Source organism: Carcharhinus amblyrhynchos, chromosome 21, assembly GCF_965287045.1.
Source record: "Carcharhinus amblyrhynchos chromosome 21, sCarAmb.v2.hapA, whole genome shotgun sequence".
NCBI lineage: Eukaryota > Metazoa > Chordata > Chondrichthyes > Carcharhiniformes > Carcharhinidae > Carcharhinus > Carcharhinus amblyrhynchos.
Window position 1 is genome coordinate 21,420,622 of NC_137344.1, and position 7,220 is coordinate 21,427,841.

A 7,220-nucleotide genomic window follows, 5' to 3' on the forward strand; every position below is an offset into this window, starting at 1 on the left:
TGGTTCAGCAACTAATTTGGGTGGATTTTCTCGACAGATTTTAAAGTGCAAATAGATGTGGAACAGATTTTCACTGCTGTCACTTAGCACATCCCCACTATGCTGGCTGTCAGTCACTAACAGCGAAACCTGTTAAATACTGCTACTGGATATCAATTCTACAGGAATTTACACCTTGAATTCCAAATTGCGATTTGAGCTGACTAGTGCTGTTGCCAAGTTATGTCTCAACCCAAATTCATTTGTCACCAATATATATATGTTTTTAATTCCTGAGGAACCACTGAATCATTGAGCTAGAAGTTTTAATTAGCAAATACGGCAGTCTAAGTGACAGCAGCCCACCCTTTTAATCTGCATCTCTGAGCCTTCTGAATACAGCACTGCCTAAGTCAGAACTCAACTGGGGTACAATTCTGTTTTTCTTTATTCATGGGTATTGCAGGCCAGGCCAGCATTTATTGCCCATCCCTAACTACCCTTGAACTAAGTAGCTTATTTCAGAGGGCATTTGAGAGTCAACTGTACTGTCGTGAAGCCACATTTCAGCCAGACCAGGTGAGGACGGCAGGGTTCCTTCCCTAAAGGACATGAGTAAACAAGATAGGTTTGAACACCGGTTTTGAGGGGCACTGCATCTTAGTTAAAGGTAAAGTTTATTTATTAGTCACAAATATCTTACATTCATACTGCAATGAAGTTACTGCAAAAATCCCCTAGTCGCCACATTTTGGCTCCTGTTCGGGCACACCAAGGGAGTATTTAGCACAGCCAATGCACCAAACCAGCATGTCTTTGGACTGTGGGAGGAAACTGGAGCACCCGGAGGAAACCCACGCAGACACGGGGAGAATGTGCAAATTCCACACGGACAGTGACCCAAGCCAGGAATCGAACGTGGGTCTCTGGCACTGTGAGGCAGCAGTGCTAACCACTGGATCTATCAACCTTGGAGGGAGTGAAGCACAGATTCAGTGGAAGGCTATCGGAACTGAAAGGGTTAAATTGTAATCGTAGTGTGCATAAACTTGACTTGTATGCTCTTGAATACAGACTTTTGAGAGGGTGACCTGAACATGGTGTTTAAATTGTGCAGCAATTGTGAAAGTAACAGCGGCCCAGTGGTTAGCACTGCTGCTTCACAGTATCAGGGACCCAGGTTCATATTCCCGCCTTGGGTATGTCTCTGTGTGGAGTTTGCACATTCTCCTTGTGCCTGCGTGAGGTTTCCTCTGAGTGCCCCGGTTTCCTCCCAGAGTCCAAAGATGTGCAGGGTTAGGTGGATTGGCCCTGCTAAATGCATGGGGTGCTGGGGATAGGGAGGTTGGCCTGGGTGGAATGCTGTTTTGGAGAGTGGATGCAGGTATGAGGGGCTGAATGGCCTCTTTCTGCACTAAAGGGATTCAGTGATTATATGGAATTTGACAGGGTAGAGGTATAAAGAAAACTGTTTTCCCTGGCTGAGGAATCCAGAAGAGGGGGAAACAACATTCTAATCAGACACCAAGGAATGAAGTCAGAACATTTTCCTTCCCAAAAAGGGTTGTGGAAAATTGGAACTTTTTCTCCCAGTTCCCTAAACCCAAAAGGCTTTTGAGACTGGAAATGTTCCAGGTGGAGCTTGATGGATTTTTGTTAGTCAGAACATTAAGGGTTAGGAACAAAGCCAGGTACATGGAGTTGAGATCAGCCACGACCTAATTGATGGCAGCACAGGCTCAGGAGGGCGAAGGGCCTGCTCCTGTTTACATGTTCCTAGGAGGTAAAATCAAAACTGTTGCATTTGAACTTTGAAAGAATACTGAGGCACCAGCTGTGACTAATAGTTCTTTCTAAATTCTACTGGGAATTTTTTAAATGAATACATTTTGTAAAACCGTGTATAACTGCAACATTATGCTAATCATACTCGTCCTCTCTGTTGACCTATATCCAATAAAAAATCTGATCCAGAGCTATCAGTTGAGCACCCACGTTGACATTTCCCTCGTCAAAGCAGGGGAAATGACATTCCTTTCTAACAGCTAAACTTTAATCCAAGGTGGTTAATCTCGTTAGTGGAAGATGGCACTTAACTTTACAATACTTCAATGTCAGTTGCTATTGGGTTAGCTTAATGTGGTGCTGGCTGAGAAAAAGGGATAATTCAAGAAAATACATCAGCTTGTTGTTTCAAATGCTGCCGGTCAGATTTAATGATATTAAATGAGAAGGCAAGGGGTGGAAAATGGACCAAGGATCTGCTCCTGTATCCTCACTTAATTTTCCATCAGTCCATTGTTCAGAGTCTGGCAGAGAGGGCCTGTCCAGATTTGACACATGGCAAGGATGTAAAGACGTCAAACGTTCCATACCAGAGGCGAGGGAGTAGTGGCATTGTCACTAGACTAGTAATCCAGAGACCTAGGGTAAGGCTCCGGGGACCTGGGTTCAAACCCCACCACAGCAGATGGTGACATTTGAATTCAATGTAAATCTGGAATTAAAAGTCTAATGCTGACCATTGAACAATTGTCATAATTTGGTTCACTAATACCCTTTAGAAAAGGAAATCTGTCATCCTAGCGCTACATGTGACTCCAGCTGTGGTTGACTCTTAACTACCCTCTGAAATGTAAACCAATCGGTTCAGGGGCAATTAGGGATAGGCAATAAATGCTGGCCTTGCTCGTGACAGTCACATGATTTAAAAATAATTCCATCATTATTACTTCACGTACACTGAACAGTCTCTGGATAAAAGGGCCAATCGTTTAGGACTGAGATGAAAAGAAATTGCTTCACTCAAAAGGTTGTGAATCTTTGGAATTCTCCAGCCCACAAGTCTGTGGATGCTGCATTGTTTAAAGCTGGGATAGGCACATGTTTGGTCTCTCAGCGAATTCAGGGATCTGGGGAGCAGCAGGAAAATGGAGCAGATTCCAAGATCAGCCAGGTTGTGCTGAATGGTGGAGGAGGTTTGATGGGCCAAATGGTCTATCCTGCTCTTATTTCTTGTATCCTTGTGAGCCATAATCAGACCAGTATGAAACTTGGCATCCATGTTTGCTGGTGCTAACTGAAGATACAGTTGAGTTTAAAGGGGGTGGCTTATACATTTGCAATGTGTTGTAAAAGTATTATGACTGCATCTTTTTATTCTTTCTTTTTTGTGTTTGCCACCTACTTTGCCATCTGCTTTTGTGCCATTTTCCTTATGAGCTGCCATTGATTCCCTTGAGAACATTAGGCCATTCAGCCCCTTCTCTCCAGACAGGCAACAAAACCAGTCCCATTAGAAATTTCTCTCCACTTTTGTTGTTTGGAAGGAGAAATAGAGGAAGAGACATAAGAGAAGCCATATTGGTGAGGCTGCATCACAGGGTCGTGTCACTGGAAAACCCCCTTCCCCTTGCTTTCTGCAACCCCTAAACTTCCAACCATCCCTCCAACACACACACACACACACACACACACCAGAGTATGCAGGCAGAGGCGCTACCTGTATTTAACAGAGGAACAGTGACTGCAGAGGCCTTACTTTGCAAAGGAAGCAGTGATGGCGTTGTGCTCAGTGCTACGAGCTGACCTGCAGCTCACCACCACACACCCGGCTTTGCCAGTCGGGATCACGTCATGTTCCTCACAACATTGCCACGGGGTCATTGCCAGGCTGCAAGCGCAGCACACAAGCGACACAGCTCTGCATGGGTGGATCGAACAGGCTTCCACAGCATTTTTCCCTTGAGGTAATAATTCTGTCGGCTTTCCCGTGGACAATGGGCTGTACCATGACCAAGCATTGCAATTTTACTAGCAGAGCGGTATGCCTAAGGCCCAGGAAGTCACAGATTGCATCCCAAGTGGCCATATGTGCTCCTTTGATCATTACTAAGACATATGTCAACAGAAAATGATGCCATTCTCTCATTCTGCCACTCATTTGTGAACAGTGGCATGCCATCCTGCTAGCGAATGCTCACTTCTCAGGGATAGCCACAAAGCCTCATATTTGAAGGCAGTCTTCCATGTCACCATTCTTTACCATAGAAAAACAAGTCATGCCAATCAGCCTCCTGGCTGGTGATACCCTGTAGGCTTTCCTAGGCCTCATAGCTGAGCAGCAGGGTAACAAATCATAGAACTCCTGCGGTGCAGAAGAAGGCTATTTGGCCCATCGAGCCTGCACCGACTATAATCCCACCCAGGCCCCACCCCCATAACCCCATGTATTTACCCTGTTAATCCCCCTGACATTAAGGGCAATTTATCGTGGCCAATCCACCTATCACACACACCCTTGGACTGTGGGAGGAAACTGGAGCACGCGGAGGAAACCCAAGCAGACATGGAGAGAATGTACAAACTCCATATCCGAGGTGGGAGTTGAACCCGGGTCCCCAGCACTGTGAAGCAGCAGTGCTAACCACTATGCCACCATGCTGCCCTTAATTACGGTTCATCAACCAGAGGTGTCTTGAAGTTGCATTTCAAGTGGCTGGTATGGTCATTCTTCGATACAGTGAGATTCTGAGGATCATGGTGGCATGCAATGTACTGCACGGTTCTGCTTTACAAGGAAGCCTTGAGTCACAGAATCCTACAATGCAGAAGGAGGCCATTCAGCCCATCTAGTCTGCACCAGCCACAATCATTATTGTTGATACATATTTAAGGTAATCTGTTTTGGAAGCTTTGCAATATAAATCTATTTTTACTTCTCTATATGAATCTGAGAACAATTTCAAATAATGCAATATTTCTAGAGGTTTAGAATCAAAAAATCCTACAGGCGACCACTCAGCCCATTGAGTTTGCACTGACCACAATCCTATTCTGGCCCTATCCCCATAATCCCATGCACTTACCCTAGCTGGTCCTCCTGACACAAAGGGCAATTTAGCATGGCCAAGTCAGTCTAACCCACATATCTTTGGACTGTGGGAGGAAACCGGAGTACCCGGAAGAAACCCATGCAGACACAGGGAGAATGTGCAAACTCCATACAGACAGTGATCCAAGGCTGGAACTAAACCTGGGCCCCTTACACTGTGAGGCACTAGTGCTAACCACTGTGCCACCATGCTACCCCAAAGGGGCAGCTTCCTCAGAGAAAGAAGGCCCCATGGAGAGCAAGGGCATCAGGAAGAGAAGGGGAACATTCTGGAGAAAATGTGATCAAAAAGCTGCTTTTGGCTACAAGGAGTGAGGCAATATGATTTCTCAGCTGCATCTTGTTCCTTCCTATCAGTGTAATTTCATTCCTATAGACCCTGGTCCTGGGGCAGCATCGACACGATTCCCATTCATACCACCTGCAAGAAAATTATTTCCAAACTTTATGAGAGGTGAAGGCTAAGATAAGATTTGTTCGAGGTGTTCAGAATCATTAGGGGGCTGGACAGAATAGTTAGTGGGAAACCGTTCTACTTGCAAAAGGATCAAGAATGAAAGGGCATAGACTTAAAATGATTTGCAAAATTTTAAAAAAAACTTTTTCGCAGAGTGAGCATTTTGAGTCTGGAATGCACTGCCTGGAAGTGTGGTGGAGGCAGGTTCAATCGAGACATTCAAGAGGGCACTAGATGACTATTTGAATAAAAACAATGTACAATGGAAGAGGGAAAGGGCAGGAGGATGGCACTAAGTCAGAATGCTCATTCAGATAACTAGTAAAGATATGATGGGCTGAATGGCCTCCTTCTACATCATACCAATCCTGTGATTCTGTGAAGGACATTTGTATGCTCAATAACTTGGGTATTACCCTAGCTTAATTAAGAACCCGTACTGTGCCTGGATGTCTACCCAGTTCTTACCACCTTGCTTTCCCTGAGTGACAGTGTGTGAGGTGTGGCATTTCCATGTTGTCTAATGCTTCTGCTAGGTGAAAGCAAATTACTGCGGATGCTGGAATCTGAAGCAAAAACAGGAAATGCCGGAAAATCTCTGAAGGTCTGACAGCATCTGTGGAGAGGGAGAATAGAGCCAATGTTTTGAGTCTGGATGACTTTTCGTCAGAGCTCCTCGGTGCTGGTTGAGTGGTATATGAGACTGCTGACTGTTGTGTGTCCAAAGCCGCTCTCGGAGTCGAAAAGGTCCTTGCCTCATTGCAGCTGAGCCTAGAATATGTTTTTGTGCTCACACTGGGTGAAAGTAGGTCTTTCTGACTCTGACTCTACAAGTGCAGCTATCCTACGAGAGAAAGCAGCAAGCAGTAAACTGTTCCTCCGGTGTCACTAATACTGTGTATACTCTACACCGCCGCTGATTTACGGCAAAGTAGAGATTCAGTTAGCTGCAAAATCAGTGAAGTGTCAACATGTAGCTCATAACCAGATGGAGAGAATGACACCAGCCAATAGGGTCCACGTTAGATTTGATGTAAAATAGAATTAACCAACATTTTGTGGTCAATGCTGGAAGTGGATAGGAGGATGTTGTACTGCGTCCTGGGCAGTGACTAGAAGCAATTCTAGGTTCTCTCACATTTCCCAACTCAATCCCAAATGATACTCTGCAAATTTATAATGAGTGCTGATATGATTTAAAAAAATCAATGACAAAGTAGAGTGCTAACATCGTAACAAAGATGTCCAACATTTCTTCTTTTTAACAATGCACTATGCTTTATCCTCATCACCACTGTTATGTGCAAATAAACGCTCAAATTGGTGTGTGGTAAGAGCCAACAGTTTTTAAAAGAAACTCCTTCAAAGGCTAATACTTAACATCAGAGAGGGCGCCAGAGTATATTTCTCCCCATTGGGGTACCAGCTAGTGTTAGGTTAACAATGTACAGTTGCTACATTTACCTTTCCTGCAGTTTGTGCCACTAATTATGTTGTGTGGTAATTGTGCTATGTGCTGATGCACTCATGGAAATGAGCCATTTCTGTCCATTATGCGCAAAAGTTGTTATTCTATTACCTAGTTGTCAGCTTCTAAGTAACAATATCATAAGTATTATTATGAATGCCAGTGCTTAAAATAAAAGACCATTCACTTCACATGGATAAAAAGGATTTGGAGTGTCGTTTTCCCATAAATGATGTGCTGCTGATGCCAGTAATGTAGACCACAGATTTCTCCCTCCATATTACTAGCACTTTCCAGGCGCCAATTGGAGAAACCATGGACATCAGCCAGTCAGCAATTCATAATGGTCTTTTTCAACTTACTACTGCCTTCCTTGGGGCAGGGTATCCAATGTATTCATTTTCTGATGTGTCTACAAAAAC